The sequence below is a fragment of the Sorex araneus genome, chromosome 8 (assembly GCF_027595985.1).
Source record: "Sorex araneus isolate mSorAra2 chromosome 8, mSorAra2.pri, whole genome shotgun sequence".
NCBI classification, from domain to species: Eukaryota; Metazoa; Chordata; class Mammalia; order Eulipotyphla; family Soricidae; genus Sorex; species Sorex araneus.
Window position 1 is genome coordinate 22,911,020 of NC_073309.1, and position 23,136 is coordinate 22,934,155.

General features: G+C 55.7%; 2 non-coding genes across 2 annotated transcripts; one reads left to right on the forward strand and one right to left on the reverse strand.

The window, feature by feature from the left end:
- Positions 1 to 16,122: 16,122 nt before the first annotated feature.
- On the forward strand, positions 16,123 to 16,205 carry TRNAL-CAG (transfer RNA leucine (anticodon CAG)). Its single transcript has one exon. It is a non-coding gene; the product is annotated as a tRNA-Leu (tRNA).
- A 458-nt stretch (positions 16,206 to 16,663) lies between these two features.
- On the reverse strand, positions 16,664 to 16,746 carry TRNAL-CAG (transfer RNA leucine (anticodon CAG)). Its single transcript has one exon. It is a non-coding gene; the product is annotated as a tRNA-Leu (tRNA).
- Positions 16,747 to 23,136: the final 6,390 nt, after the last annotated feature.

Below are 23,136 nucleotides of genomic sequence, written 5' to 3' on the forward strand. Positions count from 1 at the left end.
GTTGGGACACACCACACCTGCCTCTCCCGCGGGCGCCATCTCATCCTCGCAAAGTCCTCTGAGGTGGGAACCATGGCTCCCCACACTCTCCAGAGAAGGAAACCTGTATCAAGAGCTCTGGGTGCGGGGCTGGAGCGCTAGCACAGCGGGTAGGGCATTTGCCTTGCACGCGACTGACCTGGGTTTGATTCCCAGCATCCCATATGGTCCCCTGAGCACCGTCAGGAGTAATTCCTGAGTGCAGAGCCAGGAGTAACCCTTGTGCACCACCAGGTGTGACCCAAAAAGCAAAAAAAAAAAAAAAGAGCTCCGGGTGCTTGCCAAGGCTGCTGGTGAGTTTGTGGCAGAGCCAAGATAAACCCCGAGGAGTCCGATCCCAAAATTAGGGTCTCAGGCCAGAGCGGTCGTACAGAGGGGAGAGGGTCTGCCTTAGACGGTCGTTCCCCCAAGCACTGCAAGGAGTAATTCCTGGGCCCAGAGTGAGGAATAACCCCTGGACATCACTAGGTGTGACCCCCAAATAAATAAATAAATAGGCTCTCGGCTCAGACAGTCCACGGCCTCCACCTGTCCGTAGGGAGGAGCGCCCCTCGAAGCATCCGGTCATGCTGTGCCCCCCACTGAAACCCATCCTCAGCCCCATCCAAGGGCTTTCCTGGTCCTCTCCCTGCTCGTGAGCCGCCTGGCCTCCTCCTCCTCCAGGCCGCAGGACAGAAGCCACTTGACCCCGAGGATTGGATACACCAGGCCACTGCTGAGCCTCACTCCCCATCGAGTGTGACCATTCCCAGGCACTCCCGAGGTCCGTCCATCACGGGGGCACCAGCCGCGGGCCCAGGCAGACTCTCCAAGCACTGGCCAGTGTGTGTGATGTTCTCGCTCTGGCAGTGCGCTGACCTCACCTGGTGCGGACAGACCTGGGAGGGCCGTGGGGCTGGGCAGGAGTCCTTTGAGAGGGCGGGGTTGTCTTTGATGACGGGGATTTGGGCTATTTGATCAGCTGGTCAGTTGGTCCCGAGCAAACCTAACATGTCCCCCCTTCGACTGTCTGTGGGGCTTTGGCCTAGTCCTTGCCCTTCCGGGAACTCATACTGAAGTCGGTGGCCCCCTTGAGCGTTTACGAGAGGCAGAGAGGAGAAGACAGTCGCTTTCTCCTGCCCGCCCCCGCCGCCCTGAGGCTGTCTGGGAAGGCTAGGACTAATAAAAGTCTTCGAAGAGCCCCTGCGTGACACGGGCCCGAGCCCTGACAGCCCACCCCGACATCCGCTTGGTCTTCTTGTTATAGGCGTTGATCCCCGCCACCCGATTTCTCGGGGAGCCGCGGGCTCGGGTTGGAGCGAGAATTTGCTCTCTGCAGGAAGGTCAGTCAGTCAGTCAGTCAGTCCTGGGCTTTACCTGGCGCTGCTGGGTTCTTGTCTTGCCTCACAGAAAAGAATCTCAGGAGCAGATGAGCAGTGAAGTAAAGCAGGTTTTAGGAGTAAAGGAGGGTTTTAGGAAGCAGGAGGAGAGAGAGAGAGAGAGAGACAGAGACAGACAGAGAAAAGAGAGAAAGAGAGAGAGAGAGAGGGAGAGAGAAAGAGAGAGAGGGAGAGAAACACACTCAAAAGAGAGCATGGGCTTCTCCAAAGGTGGGGAGAGCCCCTACACAACCCCAGCATTAGATAGCAAATAGACATCTCAAGAGGGGACACGCGGGCCTCACGTGTGCTGGACCAGGCGGGCACAGGCAGCACATGGGCTCGGGCAGCATATGCACCCTTCCTCTCTTCAAGGCGGCTTTATAGGGTTTCTCCAATCCACCTCCACACGTGGGGCTTTCTAGCTAGGTAAGAGTCCGTTGCTAGGGTTGTTGCCAAGGGGATAGAGTTGGGAGCAGCCTTCTTTGAAACTCCTTTTCTTGACCTTTTTGCTCCTGCTGGATCTTCTCTCGGAGGGTGGGTCCAGCCTTCTCTAATCTGGGCTGGCTGAGGGTTAATCGGATTAAAGGAAGGAACTGAGGGTTCTCAAGTAATTTCCTTCAGGCCCTTTCTCCTCAGGGTCTGCCGCTGAGAAGAAGGTCTTACCAGATCTTTCTCTATCCACAAGGTGACTTAGACTTAGGACTAGTGGCTTTATTACTTCCCAGAAATGTTATTGCCATGATGTGTGTTGGGGGGTGTGCTGGAGGGGGGAGGGCCTTCCCTGATCTACCTGCCTACATCCTTACCCCCCACACCCCAACCTATGTGTTTCCCCCACTACCCGCCGACCCCCAGCCTCCCCACACCGGGGTTCCCTGGAGGGAGAATTTTCTCTGCTGGCTCTCGGCAGCCGAAAGCCCCGAGTCTGTGCAGAGAAACCACCAGGGGGTTCCCACCGTGGCCCCCCGGATGGGAGGGAGCTGGCCCGGTGGGACACCGGAACATTCTGGGATCTCAGAGGGATGTGAACTGTCCAGGAGGAATTTCTGAGTCAACTTCCTGTTCCTGAGAAGAAGCCGGGTCTGCTCTGGGGTGATGAAAGCCCAGGAAAGTCTCGGCCCCTCTGCCCGAACCTCCACACTTCCTGCCCCAGAAGAGACGCTCTCAGGAAGAACACCCCACTGAGCACCCTTGGGGGGGCTCCCCACTGCTGAGGAGCAGCGCCTGCGGGCTGCCAGGAGGGCCCGGGCGGGTCATGCAGGGTCAGGGACTGACCTCGGGGCCTGGTGCCTGCCAGTGTACGCGCCTGTCCTTCAGCCCCAGTCCTGGCTAGTAAGTCTTCGACACACCCCCCACCTCGCTGCCAGAGCTGCCCCGCCCAGCATGGGGGAGCAGAGCAGACAGACACGGGGCGAAGGACGGGGTCAGACTCAAGGTCCAGACCCAGGCCTGCCCCCCACTGCCTGGCCCCTGAGCCTGGCCTCCCTCCCCTGTCAAACGAGCATCCCCACTTGCTAGCACACTGTGGGGTGCCTCTGTGCATGCACGTTGCCTGGTTTAATCTTTATAGAAAATTAAGGGGAGGGGTGGAGCCATAGTACAGTGGGGAAAGAGTGATTCCTGAGCACAGAGCCAGGAGTAACTCTTGAGCATTGCTGAATGTGATCCAAAAAAAAAAAAAGGGGGCAAGGGTAGACAGCTCCAAGGGCTGGAGAGCATTCTTGGTTTGATCCCTGTCACTGCACCGTTTCAAGGACCACCAGGAGCAACCCCCAGGCCCTAGGCTGGAAGAAGCCCCAGGCATTGTTGGACTGTTGGGTGTACACACACACACACACACACACACACACACACACACACACACACTGGAAGTGAAAAGCTCCGTGAGTCATTTGGGACCAAACAGGCGGGCCGTTCTTCCCCTCCGTGTGGCATGAGACAAACATCTCCAAAGCCTGGGGCCGGGGTCACAGTCCAGGGCTCCAGGCACGGGCCCTGCATGAGGCCCGCCTGGTTGGTCCCCGGCACCACATGCTCTTCTAAGCAGCTCGGGGGTGGGGCTGGGGGCCCCCGGTACCCCTGGCACTGCAGGCTCCGGGCAGCTCCACCCCATCAAGTTTTCTCGTGGAACCGCTGGCCTGGTTCGCTGCCAATCAATCCCGGGTGGGGCACGAACCACTGAGCACCACTTGGAAGCAGCCCCCCTCCCCGCCCCTGCAGAAAAATGTCCCCAGCCTCAGGTGATGTCCCACTTCCCCTCTGCTCCGGGCTGTGTCGTCTCTCTGGGCCCCGCCGCTGTCTGCGGTGAGGTCCAAGCTCTCTCCTGAAGCTCGAGGCCACGGCGGCTCCAGGCTGCACTCAGGCCCTGCAGGAGCCAGAGCTGGCCAGGGTGTCTCCCCAGCGCTCGAGGGAGACGTGAAAGACCCCCGACTCTCTACGCTTCTGCTGGCGTCTCTCTGCCTCTCAGCATGCCAGGCCGGGGGACAGACCTGAGGGTCCTGAGGGCCCAATGGGGGAAAGATCATCTGGGAGAAAGAGGAAACGCTGCAGGGGGCAGGCGAGGCAGGGATGCTCAGTGAACGGGGACCTGGAAGAGGGAACAGAGGGTTCCACTCCGGCTGGGGAGGCCAGAGAGGAGCTCTTTGGAGCAGGCGGTCCTGGTGGCCGAGGGAGGGGAGGCCACCTGCCCGTGACAACAGAGAGGGTGAGCAGAGCTGGAGGGCACACAGCGGCCAGAATTCAGGCACTGACCGGCTGGCTGGTGGATCCTAGAGAAGGGGAGGGGGCTGCTCCTGGCTGTCCGGGCCTGCTTGACTTCCGAGAGCCAAGACAACCTTGAGAAAGGAACAAGTCTCCGGGTGTGAGCAAGTCTTTAAAGATAACGGGTCTGGGGGCTGGAGTGATAGCACAGTGGGTGGGGCGTTTGCCTTGCACGCGGCCGACCCGGGTTCGATTCCCAGCAACCCATATGGTCCCCTGAGCACGGCCAAGAGTAATTCCTGAGTGTGGAGCCAGGAGTAACCCCTGAGCATCACCGGGTGTGACCCAAAAAGCAAAAAAAAAATAAATAAATAAATAAATAAATAAATAAATAAAATAACGGGTCTGGGGGCTGGAGCACAGCGGGTGGGGTGTTTGTCTTGCACTCGGTCGACCCGGGTTCAATTCCCTGGAGCACCACCAGGAGTAATTCCTGAGTGAAAAGCCAGGAGTAAGCCCTGAGCATTGCCAATGTGGCCCAAAAAGGAAAAAAAAATAAAAAAAATTTAAAAATAAATATAGTGGGTCCGGGACTGAGAAATAATACAGTGATTGAGCTACTTGTCCTGCACGTCCAGACACGGGTTTGATTTCCAGCATCACGTATGGTCCCCGAAGCCCCCTCGCTGAGCACAGAGCCAGGAGTACGTCCTGAGCACAGCCGGGTATGATCCCCCCAAAAGCAAAAAACAACGTAATAGAATAAATTGTGAATCTGAGGCCAGAAAAAGAGTCCAGTGGGTAAGGGGCTGTACTGCCCCTCAGTGGTCCCCCAAGTGGCCCCTGAACACAGTGCCAGGAGTAAGCTCTGAGCACTGTCTGGAGTGGCCCTCCACAAAAAACAAAAATAAATTTAAAAACAAACAAACAATAGGTCTGAGAAGGGAGGGGGTGTCCTGCCAATTTCACCTTCCAAGTCCAGGGACTGGCTCTGGACAATGAAGGAAGACGGGGCTCTACACCTCTCTGGGCCTCAGTTTCCCCTTCTGTCAAATGAGTGAGCGGTTCCTCATAGGTCATCCTGGTACATGGGTAAACAACCATCAAAACAGGTTGTTAGCTGGGGGGAGAGGGAGAGAGGGTGGAGGCTGACCCCTGGCACTGGGAGCGAGAGGGAAGTCCCCGCTGAAATTTCCTGGGGCTTCCGGAGCTGGGACCAGGCTGCCTCTGGGGAAGGACTGGTTTTCGGTTTGTCCTTTTGTACCTTCGGAGAGTCGAATTAGGCCCATGTGAGGCCTGCTTTTTTCAAATGACAGGCATAGAGAGCGAACACAGCATTGTCTTAACTACGACAATCCAGCGTTTTGGTCTATCTAAAATTATGTAAGAGTGACTTGCAGTTCTACTTTCCTCTCAGTGCACTGAGTTTCAAAGAAGAAAACTCCCGGCAGGAAGGCTCTCGGGCCAGAGGCATCCTGGTGCCACGGGAAGAGGCGGCAGGGGCAGACCCAGGGCCAGAAAGTCCCTGTCCCCAGCCAGAAGTCAGGCGCAGAAAGGAAAGTGAAAGAGGCCTGGCCTCCCCCAGGTAACTCTAAGAATAGCACCTTTGTGATTCACTGGGGGGAGGGAGAGGCCCACAAAACAAACAGAGAGAAAGGAAGGCAGCCAGCGAAAGGCTTCCTGTCCCCGGTAACCATTCCTGGCCAGTGCTTCTGGGGCTTGGAAGGTCAGCCGGGAGGCTTCCTGGAGGCAGACCGTAGAGGGTGGGGGGGGGGGGGGTAGAGGGTGCGGGGGATCAAACCCAGGGCGAACACGTGCAGGGCACACAAATGTCCTGCCCACTGTGCTATCTGCCCAGTGCCTTTTTTTTTTTTTTTTTGCTTTTTGGGTCACACCCAGCGATGCTCGGGGGTCACTCCTGGCTCTGCACTCAGGAATTACTCCTGGCAGTGCTTGGGGGACCATATGGGATGCCGGGGATCGAACCTGGGTCGGCCACATGCAAGGCAGATGCCCTACCTGCTGTGCTATCGCTCTGGCCCATGCCCAGTGCCTTTTGCATGGTTTAAACAAGGCCCAGGGCGAAGTTCCAAGAGCTCCCCATGGGGGACCGGAGCAATAGTCGAGCGGGGAGGCTCTTGCCTTGCACGTGGCTGACCTGAGTTCAATCTCCGGCACCCCAGGAGGGCTCCCTGAGCACAGAGCCAGGAGTGTAAGCCCCTGAGCACTGCTGGCCGGGGATCTGATAGGTCAGAGATGTCATTCGGCGCAGACAGAGGGGCAGAGACAAGTTAAAAGCGAAGGGGAGTTTATGAGGGTGCGCTCCTGGGCGGGACCCCCATGAACCTCTGTCAAGGCTGGGCTAGAGCAGCGAGCACCCTGGGAAAGACTGAGTTTTCTCGGGTGGAAAATTCAAGGGACCAAGACCGGTGGGACCTGTGTGGTGCGTTGGCCAGGCCGCCTGTTGTCTGTAGGGGGTGTGGGGTGAGGACGTGTGGAATGCAGCCCTGCAGCCCTGTAGCTTCCTGGTGGCAGGGGGGCCTAGGTCCCGGGGTGGGGGCAGGGTGATCCTTGAGTGACCTGCCTTGCTATCTCATCAGCTGATCCATCGCCATTTGGCCTGAGCAAACCTTACAGGGTCAAAAGAACAAAGCAAATAAATAAAAACCAAACTAGAGCTCAGAGCAGGGGTCAACTCCCCGTCCCTTGCTCCCAGTGGCCAGGTTCTCTGAGTCGTTACAGACGCCCCCCCCCCCCCCCCGCCATGCCCCTGCCTTAGGGCCAGGGGGCCCTATTCTGTTTCGTCTCTGGGTCACGTGAGGTGGTGCTCGGCAGTTCTCTTTGGCTCTGTGCTCAGGAGTGAGCCTTGGTGGTGCTCAGGGGCCCACACAGGGCACCGAGGATTGAGCCAGACGGGCCACGTGCCTGGCAGGTGCCCTCCCCGATCTGTACGATCTCTCAAGGCCTTGGAGAGGAGGGGCTGCAGCTACGAGACGGAACCCCAGCCCTGGGCAGGCCGCTCGGCCTGGGCTCAGACACTCCAAAGGGAGCCGGAGAGACAGGACAGCCCGAAGAACACTTGCCTTGCATGTGGCCAACCTGGGTACGAAACCTGGCATCCCATGTGGTCCCCTGAGCCCGCCGGGAGTGATCCCTGAGTGCAGCCAAGCCCCGAGCACTGCCAGGTGTGCCCCCGCCCCAAACAACAGCGAAATGTTTGTGGGCACTCGCCTCAGTTTCCCCTGAGGCTCTCCCTGTGAGGGCAGGAGCTGAGCGTGTCTTCTGACTCGGGGATCTCCTAGATGTGGCTCCTTCACACCCAGTGGCTGAGCGTACACACCCCTGACCCCACCTCGTCTGTCCCCAGGCCACTGCAGACTCGGTGCCCAGTGCTCGATTCCACAGACAGGTGATGGTCAGGAGACAGTGGGCTCCCACTCACGTAATCCTGGGGATTCGTGCACTAGGACCAAGGTCCTCTGTTGGGGAGTCTGAGTGTCTGTGGAAAGACTGAATTTTTAGGATGTATCCATTTGCTCGATTACCCTTTCCGGAATGCCTACCAGGTCCCAAATGCTGGGGGCAGGGGGGAATGAGGAGCCTGCATGGGCCCGTGCCCAAGAAAGTGGGGGCTTCTGGGGGGCCCGTCAGGTCAAGAATCTGTCTGTCTGGGGCTAGAGCGATAGCACAGCGGGTAGGGCGTTTTCCTTGCACTTGGCCAACCCGGGTTCGATTCCCAGAATCCCATATGGTCCCCTGAGCACTGCCAGGGGTGATTCCTGAGTACAGAGCCAGGAGTAATGCCTGAGCATCACCGGGTGTGACCCAAAAAGAAAAAAAAAAGAATCTGTCTGTCTGTCTGTCTGTCTCTCTCTCTCTCTCTCTCTCTCTCTCACACACACACACACACACAGACACACTCACTCGTGTCTAGAAATGACCTTACATTATACTGAAAATTCCGTAGCCCATGGGGGCTGGGGGTTGCGGTGGTGGTCCAGGCTGGGGCCTCTCCCTCAGGAAAGGCTGCCCTGGGACAGCAGGGCGCAGGGAGGGATCTGAAGGCCTTCCTTCAGCGACTCCGGGTCTCTGACAGACTGAGGAGAACACTGCACCAGCCTCTGCCACTTTCACGGGCACTTGGTTAACCAAGACCCTGGACAGTGCATTTTGCAGGTTTGTCCCTCCCTCCCGGGTGTCAGCGATGCTCAGGGCTGTGCCCGCCCCGGGGTCCCTGGCTCGGGGCTGGTGATGGTGCATACTGGGTTGCTTCCCCGTTGATTGCACACGTGTGGCACGGGGATCACAAGGCCAGGGAACACACACAGTGACGTAGGGGACGGTGCTGGGATCTAACTCGTGGCCTCGGGCCTGCAAAGCTGGAGCTCGCCGGAGCCCCCTCGCGGGTCAGTGCTGGCCTGTGGCCTGCAGAAAGCACAGGTGAGTGGAGGAAGCGGCAGCCACTTTCCTGGCCCGGGCATTGTCAGGGGCCTGTGCTGTCCAGTGACACCAAGTCACCCATCCGAGGTCCCCACTGGGCCACCCTCAGCCCCGCCCCTGCTGGCTCTCCTCTGTGTGGGCCCCCCGGACCAAGGGTGGAGGGACGTTTCCCAGGAGTCCCAGAAGCCACTCGGGAAGGAGGAGGAAAGAGCACGGGGCACATCAAGCGTCCAGGCTGGGACCCTAGACAGAGGCTCAGGTTTGATCCCTAGAACAGGCTGGTCTCCTGAGCACTACCAGGAGTGACTGGCAACTGCAAACCGGAAGTAATCCCTGGAGCGCTGAACTTAGGGGGAAAAAAGTCCTGAGCTGATGACGGATGAGCTGATCCCTGGAGGAGGGGCTGCAGCTCTGAGGGCTGTGCTGGGTGCAGCGGCCGCAGGAGAGACACACCTTAGTCTCCCGGTCGGGGCGTCAGGACCCGGCGAGGTCTGCGTGAGCCCCTGCCCGCCTGGACGCCAGAATCCCTCCTGCCACGCGGGGCAGCTGTCGAGCTGCATCCCGTGGCCTCCACCACACGGGAGACGGTCCCCACCGCCTTGCTCAGACAGCCGAGGCCTCCGAAGGGAGCGAAGGGTTGTTCTTTCAGGAGAAGCAGGGGCACTCCCCACCTCCCCTTAGCGTCCCCCCTTCGCTGCCCACCCTCGCAGAAAAGAAGTTCAGGGCCAGAGAGATCGTACAAGGGTTAGGATGCTTCCCTTGGGTATGTCCAACCTGGGTTCGAATCCTGGCACCGCAGATGATTCCCTGAGCACTGCCAGGAGTGGCCCCTGAGCTCAAAGTCAGTCCTAAACAAGCGGGGTGTGGCCCCCAAACAAGGCAAAAGTGAAAAACCAAAAGAGTTCCAGGAGGAGGTGAACAGTGAAGGAAAGGCAAGGTAACGCGTTCTGGAGAGAAGGCAGTTTCCAGCAGAGGCGAGAACTCCGGGGCCAGGGTTATATCCATTTTATTCCCCTCATTGCCTCGGCCTGGTGTTCCCTACACAGATAAGCACTGTCCCAGGGTGCCCGTGAAGGGGTTGGGTGATCTTCCACATTCTTTTTTTGGGGGGGTCACACCCAGCGATGCTCAGGGCTTACTCCTGGCTCTGCACTCAGGAATCAGTCCTGGCAGTGCTCGGGGAACCATATGGGATGCTGGGAATTGAACCCGGGTCAGCCGCATGCAAGGCAGATGCCCTACCCACTGGACTGTCGCTCCGGCTCCTCTTTGGTTTCTTTAACCCACATCTTGGATTGACTATTTTCCCAGACATGTGCCAGAGGCCACCACCGGCCTCCCTGCCTGTCCCCTCCCTGGGGCAGCCTGAGTCAGAGCCCAGAGCCAAGCCCCTTTTATCTCCCTGGACACCCCAGTGGCACCCCTGCTCCCCACCTACTCAGAGGTCCCGGATCTTAGTCCTCCTCGCTGTGAGGGTCCTGCTTGCAAGAGCGTGTCTCTGTGCTCTGTATTTCTTGAGTCCCCCAAACTCCCCAGCGTCCTAGGAGAAATTGTAACCCCAAACATCTTGGTCTGTGACCAACCAAGGAATGACAAAGAGCAAGAGCTGGGAGGCTGGAAGACAGAGGCCTCCTGTCCGCCAAGGAAGCCATGAGAGGTGTGGTTTTTTTTGTTTGCTTGTTTGCTTGTGTGTGTGTGCACATTGGGGTATGGTGCCGCCAGCAGGTCAACCTGTACCTGTGGGGCGAGTACATCAGCAGCCTGATGGTGCCTCCAGACTTCCAGATACCCCAAAATTGCTGCTGTGCCTTTGGCCAGACCCCAACAACTTGGCCAAGTTTACCAAGAAATTAAACGGCCAAAAGTTAGGTACGTGGGAGACACACCCACAAACCACCTCCGGCTCAGCTATGTAAGCTCACCTCCCGGAGAGCCTGGCAAGCTACCGAGGCTATCCCACCCCTACGTCAGAGCCTGGCAAGCTACCCGTGACGCATTCGATATGCCAAACACAGTAACAACAACGTACTCTTCATGTTCCTGGAGCGAGCAGACGCCATTGGGCTACACTAGCACGCGACAGGGAAGAATGGAAGCGTTACGGCACCCACTGGAGCAAATTGAGGAGCAATGGGATGACAGTGCTACAGTGCTACAGTGTGTGCACAACCGTGTCTCACCCATGGCCGAGCCCTCAGCCCCTGGCCGTGTCTCACCCACAGCTAAGCCCACATCCACAGCAGGGCTTTACTCCATGGACGGCCGTGGAAGGCTCCAGCATCCCGCCTCAGATCACCTCAGCACCCACCCTTAGCATCGGCCGACCCATAGGGAGCCCCTGACCTCAGATGGACAAAGGAACTTAAGCAACGACAGCTCCAAGAGAGTAGCAAGGGGTGTCCCACCGCGGCCTTCCTGAGCACTGTTGGAGAGGGTCGGAGAACTGGCCGGGGGAGTCCAGGGCACCAACTCACTTGTCTGTCCATCTGTCCATTTGCCAGCATCCATCAGCTCACCCTGGGCTTATCTTTTGAGGGGACTAAAGGCCTGGGGCTGTGGTAAGCAGTGCAGAGTATGCAGACCTGAGCCCCTGGCCTCAGCCCACTGTGGTCACCACTGTCTAGGTGACCGACCCAGACCGGACCCTGGGCAGCATGCTCGCATCTCTCCATGCCAAGGGTGGGCGCGAGAGCTCCCATCCCAGGCCCAGCCCTGATTCCTCCCCTTCACAGGCTCCCCTGACCCCGCTGTGGGCTGAGATGCCTGACCCAGAAGGAGCCTGTCCCATCCCACCCTGAGCGCGGAAGCCGGGGCCCGAACCACAGAGAACTGGCCGTGCTACAAGCCGGGCTTGCTCCGGGGGACACGCGGCCCCTTCCCTCAAGTCTCCTCCAACCCTGAGATCACGACCCAGAGTAACATCTGCAGGTTCTGTCTGCAGCCTGAGTTGTAGGGCTCGCGGCCCATTTGATTTTTAGGGTGACCAAGTAAAGAAAGTAACGATCCGGGGCTGGAGCGATAGTCCAGCAGGGAGGGCGCCTGCCTTGCACACATCCCCGACACCCCACAGGGTCCCCTGAGCCCCCCAGGCGTGACCCTTGAGCACAGAGCCAGGAGTCAGCCCCCAAGCCAGCCAGAGTGGCCCCCCAAAATGAACAAACAAAAAATATCAACTCTAGGCCTGGAGCAGGTCTCAAGAAGGGGGTCTGAGGCAGGAGAAGCAGGCTCTGTTTGTGAGCTGTGCAGCTGGAAATCTCTGAGCCTCGTTTCCCCACCTGGGACGTGGAGTCAGAGAGCACTGGACTGTGAGTGTCCGGGGAGACGGTGGGGTCTCAGGAACCTCCGTCAAAACTCAGTTCCTGCCGCCCTTCCCCCCAGTCTCCCCATTCCAGTCAGCGGGTCCCCTGCTCAGCTTGGCGGGGCTCCCTGCCCCCACAAATGGCAGAGGGAGGGGGTGAGGCCCGGCCCAGAGGGGCCATGGAGACTCCGGCTGCGGCTGAGGGCACACGGGGGAGCAGGATTCATGGCTCCTCCCTTCCCTTTTCCCCTCTGGAGGGGCTTGGCAGGCCTGGGGCAGGTGTCTGGAAGGACAGCGGGACCCTCCGCTCAGGCTCTGACCTCAGGTGGACTCTCTCTCCCGGCCAGGGCCAGGCAAGCGGGCTCCCCTCTGAAGCGAGAGCACTCGGCCGTGAGCCCAAGGATGCGAGTGAGTCAGAGATTCCGTCTGACCAAGGGCTCGGCTGAGAGGTTGGCTCAGGGGCTGCCCAGAGTCCCCACCATGGCTCCCGGGCCCCCTGAGCCCCCCAGACTCCCGCCCAGCCCCGGGACAGGCTGCAGTTTGTTCCCAGGTGCTGTCTGAGTCAGGCACAGTCGCACAGGTTCTGCAGACCCAGCTCTGTCCCCTGCTGCCCTGGGCCTGGCTCTGGCCCCGCCACCCACTCAACCCCTCCATACCCCCCCCCCCCATCTGTCCCTCTTTCCCTGAAGCCTGTTGAATGTGAACTTCTGTCCTCCGTGACCCAAAGATTCAGGCAGCTGGGCTCCCTGGGGACCAACTCTGGGTCACTCACTGAACCGTCCCAGTGTGGCTCCCGCAAGCCTGGGGTCAGTCCTCAGCTTGCAATGCAAACCGGGGGGCTGGAGAGATAGCGCAGGGGGTAGGACGCTTGCCTTGCACACAGCTGGCCAGGCTTTGATTCCCAGCACCACAAGTGGTCCCCTGAGCCCTGCCAGGAGTGATCCCTGAGTGCAGAGGCAGGAGTAAGCCCTGAGCACCGCTGGGCCTCCCCTCACCCCTAAACAAACAAACAAAAGAGTAAAACCAAATCTGAAAAAGAGTCATTTTCAGAGAGAAAGAGAGCTTAAAAGATGAGCCAGGGGGTTGGAGCAATAGCACAGCGGGTAGGGCGTTTGCCTGGCATGCAGCCGATCCGGGTTCGATTCCCACCATCCCATATGGTCCCCCGAGCATCGCCAGGGTGATTCCTGAGTGCAGAGCCAGGAGTAACCCCTGTGCATTGCTGGGTGTGACCCAAAAAAAGCAAAGAAAAAAAAAAAGATGAGCCAGGCCCAGGTTCTGTCTCCGGTACCACTTGGTCCCTCTGCTCTTCCAGGAGAAAGTCCTGGAGCATCAAAAGAAAAAAATAATAATAATCCTTCGCTTTTGGGGTCTGGGACGATAGTAACATGAGTAAGGTGCTTGCCGTTCACATGGCTAACATGGGCTTGATCCCCAGCTACACACTGAGTGGCCGAGCCTTGCCAGGACTGACCCCTGAGTGCAGAGCCAGGAATAAGCCCCGAGTACAGCTGGGTCGGAATCAAAAACCAATGAAAGAAACGAGAAATCGATCCCTTGCTTTGGGGTCGGGCTATTGCTACTGGGAGGTGTGAGCCCCTCCGGAAGTGAAGAGTCAGGGTGGGTGCTCAGGCCGGACACCCGGATACCTTTTCACCTAGTCAAAAGTTCCCCAACATCCTCTTTCTAGTAAAATCATAGCTCACTGGTTTCTCTTTCTTTATTTTTTTTGGGGGGTCACACCCCCAAAATGCTCAGCGGGGCTCCCAAAGACCCAGCACAGAGCTTACTCCTGGCTCAGCACTCAGGAATCATTCCTGGTGGTGCTCAGGGGACCAAATGGGGTGCCAGGCATCGAACCCAGGTCAGCCGTGTGCAAGGCAGACACCCTACCCATTGTACTATCCTGCCGAGTTTACTGATTTCTTTCTTTTTTTTTTTTTTTGCTTTTTTTGGGTCACACCCAGCAATGCACAGGGGTTACTCCTGGCTCTGCACTCAGGAATTACTCCTGGCGGTGCTCAGGGAACCATATGGGATGCTGGGAATCAAACCCAGGTGGGCTGAGTACAAGGCAAACGCCCTACCCGCTGTGCTATTGCTCCAGCCCCAGCATTCACTGATTTCTTAGCTTTCACCCTCCACCCAGTCCCTAGATGCAACTTGAGGACAGGAATTCTGTTGTTCACAGCTTTCTTCTCTTTTTAGTGGTTTGGGGTTGACCACAAGTGGCAGAGTGCTCAGGGCTTTCTCCTGGCTCTGCTCTCAGAGATTATGCCTGGCAGTGCTTGTTTGGGGGACCCTGCGTGGTGGCAGGGACGGGAAGCAGGGTCTGCCGGAAGTGCTTTAACCCTGTGCTATCTCTCCAGCCCCCTGAGTTCCTCTTGCCTGCCATGGATCATGGGCAGAATAAACGTTGGCTGATGGATGCTCTTGCCCTTCACCAGGGTTTTGAGAAGACACAAAAGAAGCCGTTCCTGGAGGTCAACCTCTCTCTGGAGGACAGAGAGGAGAAGGCATTTGCGGCAGGGAAGGGGTGGGGCGGGCGTTCATCACGTTCCAAAGAGCCTAGAGGCCACCTCCCCTGTGGCATCCCCTGTCGGGTGGGAGTTTCCAAGCCGCTGAGATACTCTGCGAGACCAAGTCATGGGGTCCAGTGGGCTCGCAGGCAGTGAGTCCAGTGGGGCCTGCCAGACCCCATGACAGAGAGAACAGTGGCGAGTCAGGGGCCAAGGCACCGGAATCTGGCTCCCTGCACCCCAGCAGGGGCGTCTTTAGGGGCTCCAGGGAGTCTGGGGATAGGAGAGCCTAACATCTGGGAAGAACGGGGTGCCCTAAGGGCCCCCCAGGAGAGAAAAGCACCCGCCATGAGACCCAAAGACCAAACACTGAGTTGGGTGCCCGTGGATGTCTGGGGGAGCGGGCAGGAGGAGGAAGGGGTAGCAGAGTGGGGTTCTAAACCTGCTGTGGGGTCACTGGGAGGGGAGAGGAGTCAGGATTGAACCGGGAAGACGCACAGACAGTCTCTAGGCACCGTGTGCCAAGCTCGGTTTGGGTACTGGGGACACCACCAGATAGAACTAGAGGGATCTAGAACTGGAGGGATGATACAGCAGGAGGGGCACTTGCCTTGCACGAGGCCAACCTGGGGTTCAAGCCCAGGCACCCCATATGGCTTCCCTGAGCCCCACCAGGAATGGTCCCTGAGTGCAGAGCCAGGAGTATTCCTGAGCACTGCCAGATGTGGCCCAAAATTCATAAAAAGAAAAAAGAATAGGTGGGCTCTGGGGTAGAGGCCAGGGGTCCTTGGGCACACGGATGGTGCAGAGGCGGTGAGGTATCTGTGTGGATCTAAACTGCAGATCCAGCAACACCGTAAGCATGAAATCCAAACTACAGCAGCAAACTTTAAAATGTGCTTGTCAGGGGGTGGGAGGGAACCTGGGGACACTGGTGGAGGGACCGAGGGAAGTTGACACTGGGGTGGGATTGGTATTTGTAGTAGTAGTGTATGTCCGAAACTTAACTGTGAATCACTTTGTAAATCGTGGTATCTGGACTTTTAAAAATGGTTTTTCAAAATAACTCAGTTCAGGTTTTGTCTACCTGGGAGCTTGTGTTCAAGATAGCTGAAGAATTTGGTAGAGAAGCTGGTTGCTTCGTCTATGTCATCTCCTCCGGGAAGCCTTCCTGCTACTCTTTGATTGGGGTTTTCAGCTTCTTCTGTCTCCACAAGTCCCTTGGACTTCCCCTGGGAACCCTGGGGTTGGAATGTGAAATTACAGTTTTGTCGAATATTAGGAAAGAGAACTCCTAGGCATGCATGGAGACCCCTGCGGCGCCGGCAGACCAAGACCCGCGGGTTGGGCTGCAGAAAATGCAAAGAGGAATGTATGCAAAAGGCAGGGGTGTGTGCGTTTGTGCCAAGGATCCAAGGTGTCGACAAGAGTGCGTGCACGCATGCAGAATCCACAAGAGTGAATGCATGCGCGCAGAGGCACACACGCTCTGCACACACGCTCTGCACACACGCATGCCGAGCTGTCAAACGAGACCCGGGGCCGGCCGTGGCGGGTCAGGTCCTCCCGCTTCCCGAGAGCGCCCTCTGCCGCCGCTCCCGGCACCTCGCCATGCCTTTTCCGGTCCCATCTCGCCCCTCCCTTCGGAGCGAGCCCCGCCCCCTGGGCCCGGCACCGCCCACCGAGGATCCCTGCTGTTGCGCACTGCGCACGCGCGGGTTAGAGCCCGTGCAAAGAGGCTTGCTCGGGAGCGCTGCCACAAGCAGTCAGGATGGCCGAGCGGTCTAAGGCGCTGCGTTCAGGTCGCAGTCTCCCCTGGAGGCGTGGGTTCGAATCCCACTTCTGACAAAGCTTCAACTTTTTGTCTGTTGCGCACCATTTTCTCTATTTTTACGAAATGAGCGTTTTCTTCTGACAATTTCAAACATTTCGAGTTTCTTTTATTTATTTTATTTTTTAAATTTTTTATTGTGGAAAGTTACAAAGTTACAAAGTTTTCAGGTTTAAATCTGTTATACAATGCTCGAATACCCATCCCTTCACCAGTGCTCATATTCCACCACCAAGAATCCCAGTATAGCTCCACCCCGCCCCCTCACACCCCAACCCCCCCCCCCACTCCCCTAGCCTCCCCACTCGAGTTTCTTTTAAACACCTATTTCTGTGACTTTGGCTCAAGGCCTCAGATAAAGATAACGGCCCGTTTTGTATTCGAACGCTTTAAAGTATGTAGTAAACAGCTAACTCCCCAGGGAGCTCGGAGGCACCCTCCTCCTCCACCCCCCAAAACAAAATGCTGGGGAAACTGTCAGAAGTGGGATTCGAACCCACGCCTCCAGGGGAGACTGCGACCTGAACGCAGCGCCTTAGACCGCTCGGCCATCCTGACCTCCCGCCCCGTGCCCTTTATTTAATTGATTTACTTATCTGGAGTATGATTTGCTGGCGGGTCACAGCCAGCGCCCGGTATCTCGGCCGAGCGTAGTAGGTCACGGAGCCCCGACAGCTCCGCCACCGAAGTCCACCTGCCCTTGAGTGGTCTCTTTTCAGGGTTTGCGTCTACAAGGAGACAACACATTGGAAACACGCCCCCAAATAGATGCAAATAGGCCTTCTCGTCCCCAACACAACGGACACGAAAGGACGGCATGAAATTTCTTGCTAAATTCTAAAGTTCTGAAATTAAAGCCTGTTGCGGGGGTGCAAAGGGGCGGGACAGGGGGCGGGCGTAGCTCTGTGCGGGGCCTTGCCATTGGCTCCTCAGGACCGGAAGTCACGGGCAGAAGCTCCGAGCCACTAGTGATTGGCTGGAGCTTCATGCAGATTAAGTTGGGGTTTCTCTTTTATTATTATTATTGAATAACCGTGAGATACAGTTACAAGCCTTCATGTTTGAGTTTCAATCATATAATGATCAAACACCCATCCCTCCACCAGTGCACATTCCCCACCACCAAGGTCCCCAGTATATCCCCCACTTTCCAACCCTCCCACTGCCCCATATGCTCTCCCTACTCTTGGGCATTATGGTTTGCAATACAGATACTGGGAAGTTATCATGTTTGGTCCTTTATCTACTCTCAGCACACATCTCCCATCCCAAACGATTCCAACCATCATTGACTTAGTGATCCCTTCTCTATCCCAGCTGCCAAAGCTGGGTTTTTATACCTTTTACAATTGACTGAATATGGGGGTTAGGTTGGAATTTCTTAAGGCTGGAGAAGAAGCGATCTGCCCATCTACAAACGCCGGTTGTTTATAAAGGATTGTAATTGATTGTGTCTGTCTGTCGTTGCTCCCAGGATGGACTTGGGTTGAGGGTGCGGTGGGTAGACAGACCCAGGAGGTTTCGGAGAAGAAAGAGCACAAGGCAAAGCAGAGAGGACTCCTGTGCAGATGGTGATCTCCCCAAGACTGGGGGTTTTCAAGACAAGGCTGAAGAATCACGTGGGGGAAATGCTGGTGAAGGGACTTGAAGGTCCCTGTGTTCCTTACTGTGCTGTAACAACAATGGATAAAGACCCAGAGGTGGCATAAGGACAGTGGTGAAGGGTCTGGAGCACTTTGGTAGTCGTGGGGTGCAGTAACATTGTATATAGCAATACTAGAAATGTAAGCACTATGGTAAACATATTATATAAACAATAATTTAAAAAAATTTTAAATTGGGGGCTGGAGCGATAGCACAGCGGGCAGGGCGTTTGCCTTGCACGTGGCCGACCCGGGTTCTAATCCCAGCATCCCATATGGTCCCCTGAGCACCGCCAGGGGTAATTCCTGAGTGAAGAGCCAGGAGTAACCCCTGTGCATCGCCGGGTGTGACCCCAAAACAAAAAACACACACACACACAAAATTTAAATAGATTATTGCAAAGTTAGTGGCCTGAAATCACACTATTTGTTATAGTTACTTAGAGTTCTGGAGCGATAGTACAGCGGGTAGGGCGTTTGCCTTGTACACGGCCGACCCGGGTTTGATTCCTCCACCCCTCTCAGAGAGCCCGGCAAGTTATCGAGAGTATCTCACCTGCATGCCAGAGCCTGGCAAGCTACCTGTGGTGTATTCGATATGTCAAAAACAGTAACAACAAGTCTCACAATGGAGACGTTACTGGTGCCCACTCGTGGGATGACATTGCTACAGTGCTATTCAGAGTTCTGGAGTCAGACCTGCATTCTTTCTGCAGGCTCTAGGGGAGATGGATTTCTTTTTCCTTTTCTGGTTTCTAGAAGCCACCCGTATCCCATACACCACATACTTCCATTACTCCTGTTTCTATCCCTGACTCAAGACTCAACTGTTTAACAGACTCTTAAAAGGATTCTTGTGATGAGCCTGACCAAGAAATCCGGGATAAGCTCTCCATCTCAAACTGCTTCATTTAACCATAAAATCTGGATACCCATGAAAAGTGACACATGCACAGGCGACAGATGTTCTGGTGACAACTTGTGTGCTTCTGGGGAAGGGGATAGAGGAGGAAGAAAACTCTTCCTTTCCCTTCTCTGTTTGTTGGTGCCAGGAATCAAACATGAAACATAGGCTTTGCCACAGAGTTTATAGATCCCTGGCCCAAGAGGGAGATGTTTTCAATTCTACCTTTAAATTTTGTGGTATTTGTAGGGGGTAGGGCGCTTGCCTTGCACGGAGCTGACCCAGGTTCAACCCCTGGCATCCCACATGGTCCACCAGGAGTAATTTCTGAGTGCAGAGCTGGGCACATCACAGGGGATGGCTCCAAAACAACAACAACTGCAAAGTGAAAACACGTTCATTAATTACAGTTAAAAATGAGTTCGAGGGCCCGAGATAGTTCAGCGGGGAGGTTGCTTGCCCTGCACACGGTCCAAGTGGTTGGACCCCCCCGCATCCCATATGGTCCCCTGAGTGCCACCAGCAGTGATCCCTGAGCCAGGAAGAGCCCCTGACCATTGCCTGGTGTGACCCACAAACAGACAGACAAAATTTTGTAGCTAGTGCACATACTAGTTAATTTTTTTTTAAATGCTGTTTCTTTGGTGATTAAAGTTAATGCTTGGGACTGGAGCAATAGTACAGCAGGTAGGACACTTGCCTTGCGCACAGCTGACCAGGGTCTGATCCCTGGCACCCCCAGATGGTCCCCTGAGCCCTTCAGGATTTCTGAATGTAGAGCCAAGAGTAAGCCCTGAGCATAGCCAGGTGTGGCCCTCTGGCCCCAAATAAATAAAATAATGCAATTTTAGAACTGGGGAGATAACTCGAGGCTGGTGCTCATGTTTTTCTTGTAGGAGAACAGATTTGATCCTGAGCATTGACTGGCCCCCAGAGCTTCTGAGCCATGAGTAGTTGACCCTGGGTGTGACCCCCAAAACAACTAAATTAAATAACAAAATTTGGGGACCAGAGAGATAGCTTAGCAGCTCGAGCATATGCTATGTACATCGGAGGGAATTCATGCTTGATTCCCCAGAACTTCATGTTCCTCTGAGCACTGAGCTGGGAGTAATCCCTGAGCACTAATGAATGTGACCTCCAAATAAAAATAAATAAATAAATGGAACTATTTCAGTACTGGGGAGATAGAGATGGGAGAGTACATTTTCCGTATGTTTTCCCCCCTTCTCTGATTGGCTATTTGGATCATGAACGTGGATTACTTATTTAATTTAAAGGACGGTCAGGAAAAACTGGGAAAGACTGAGACAGGCAGAAGGTTGTTGGCTGTTCTCGGAATGGAATGTCCTGTGTTAGCTGCAGCTGTGCAGGGAGCTGCTAGAGCAGCCATCCAAAACACAGAGTCACAGGCTGCTGAGTACCGAGCACGGAGCACTGCGCGCCTGGGCAGAGCCGAGAGTGCTGAGGCTGCACCGTGGCTGGGGAGATCTGAAAGACCGGAGTACCAAGAACAGGAGCTGGAGCACCCAACTCTCGTCTGATTACCTGCGTAAATACAATCTTCTGAAAATACATTGTGCTAGATGCATTATTCTAAAGTGTTTAAAGTTAAGTTTAGGGCATGGGGCCAGAGAGACAGTACAGTGGGTACGAGAGAGTTCTTTCATGTAGGCTCACCTGGGCTCCATCCTGGGGACCCCGTGTGGCCCCCTGAGCCCGCCAGGAGTGAGCCTGAGCATGGAGCCAGGCGTGAGTACTGAGCACAGCCACGTGTGGCCCAAACAAAACAAAACAAGTTGTTTGTTTGTTTGTTTCTTTTCAGTTCAGCGCAGCTTAGGCAGCTCAAAAGACTGGAGCACGTGTTTGGATGAGAGAGGCCTCACTCGCACCCTCCTCCAGCGACCCTGAGCACTGATGCAGGAGCAGCTCCTGAGCATGCCAGGTATGACCTAAAACCCAAATAATAAGAATGATGATACATAAAATTCAGTTTTAGAAATGCAAACCTTATCTGGTAAAATGTGACTGGTTCCACCTGGGGTAGAGGCACTTTGCTTCATTACTCTGTGGTTTGAAGTGTATGTATACTTTCTCTCCTCCCTCCCCCCTCCCTCCCCCATTCTCCCTTCCCCCTCTCCGTCCCTCCCTCTCTTCCTTCCTTCCTTCCTTCCTTCCTTCCTTCCTTCCTTCCTTCCTTCCTTTCTTCCTTCATGATAAATAAGAAATTGCAAATAAGAAACTGCTAGAGCGATAGCACAGCGGTTGGGCGTTCACCTTTCACTCAGCGGACCCGAGTTCGATTCCTCCGCCCCTCTCAGAGAGCCCGGCAAGTTACTGAGAGTATCGCGCTCACACGGCAGAGCGTGGCAAGCTACCGGTGGCCTATTGGATATGCCAAAAACAGTAACAATAAGTCTCACAAAGAGAGACGTTACTGGTGCCTGCTTGAACAAATCGATGAGCAATGGGATAACAGTAACAGTAATGTGATGAGAATTATGAAACTGTAATAAGAACTAAGAAAGTGCAATGGACACTGGGAGGGAGCCACGAGCCATCCACAGGCCCTACCCAGGAAGGCGGCCGGGCAGGTCTCGGGTCTACCCACGGGGAGCCGGGGCTGGGGCCGTGATAAGGCGCCATGGGGAGCGGCCATGGGGGGAGAGGAGCTGCTCGGGCAGAAGCTACACACGGAGGCAGAGTCTTGGAAGGACATCCAAGAGCAGGCAGGAGAAGAGCACTCGGGGCAGAGAAACCCATGAACAAGCAAGCGTCTGTGGCCAGAAAGGAGGGGTGAGGCTGGAGGGGCTGGGGAGAGGGAGAGTCGGGAATCGGGCGCCTGAGTCTTAACCTCACTCGGTGACAGAGTGGATCTTATTATCTCAATTTTATTATTTTTAAATATTATTTTTATTCTATTATTTTTTAAATAAGGGATCCAGGAGTGAGCCCGGCTGTTAGGGAGCACACCAGTCAGCATCTGACCCGGGTTCAATTCCTGGCACCACAGGGTCCCCCGAGCGTCACTGCAATCAGCCTAGAGGGCCCCCCAAAATAAATAAAAATTAAAGGAGGCCACCGGAGATGAGTAACACCGTTTGCTTTATGAATTCTTTAAAATACGCGGAAATGGGCTGGAGAGAGCAAAGCAGCTCAGACACTTGCCTGGCGTGTGGCTGACCCTGGTTTGACCCTTGAGCACGGCAGATGCACACAGGATCCTTGGCCCTGATTTGATCCTTGAGCATGACCAAGAGTGATTTCCGATGAGCACAGAGCCATGAGTAAGCCTTGGGCAGGGCCGAGTGTATTCCCCACAGCACCAAAAATGAAACAAAACACAGAGAAATGTTGCCCGTGGGAGAGGTCTGCCCGCAGTGTCCCCCAGCACCCTATCTGCCTTACTGTCACTCCAGCCCCACTGGGACATTTTTAAAAGGACACAGCACACCGGAGCCATGGCACGGTGGGGAGGGTATTGCATGCAGCCGACCAGGGTTCGATCCCCAGCATCCCACAAGTTCCCCACCACCACCAGGAGTGATTCCTGAGTGCAGAACCAGAAGGAACTTGCTCCAGAGTAATAAATAAAACCTTCGCAGGCGGGCCTTGGCTCTGGGAGATACCATCTAAGTCCAAACCTGATAGAAACACGGTGCCAGGAAGTTGACTGCCCCTGAGAGCAGCTCACTCATGTACAGCCCCCTCGTGGAGCCAGAAACTGGCATCATCCAGTCCTGCAGGAGTCCAGTTGGCCATGACTCCGAGGGAGCCCCAGTGAAGATGGCCCCACGCACAGGAGCGCATGATCTGCATGCGAAGGGGCCCAGGTTCACTGTCTGGCACTGCGAAGCCTCTGGGAGCAAACCCCAATCATCAAACCAGGAGCAACCTCTGAGCACTGCCAGGTGTGAACCCCAAACCCACCAACTTAAGACCAGTCCCCAAAGAGGTGAGCTTAGCTGCTGCGTTGTCTTCCACAATGGGGAGAAGACCAGGGAAGACCACCGGAAATAACAAAACAGGAAGATTAGGGGCAGGACCCGAGGGACCCATGCTAGAAGCTGGGCCCAGATGAATGGGTCGTAAATCATAAAGTTACGAGCAGACCAAAGCAGGGAGCAAGTTTGATTGCATTCCTTCAACAAGAACGGGGTCACGGAAACATTAGTAAATGCCTATAAGGAACTTAAAAACAAATCATATTAATCACTGATCATTCCAACTATTATAGAAGGTTCTGGGTTTGACCTCCGGGCTAGCAACCATCAACTGTGTTTGTTACATGGAGAAGGTTTCCCCAGGAGCCGCTTGGCCGGTCTCGCCTTAAAACCTCTCTGTGAGCTTCGTTAATGGCCGGGCTCCCTTCTGGCTGCTCGAGTCCTCCAGCGTAATAAA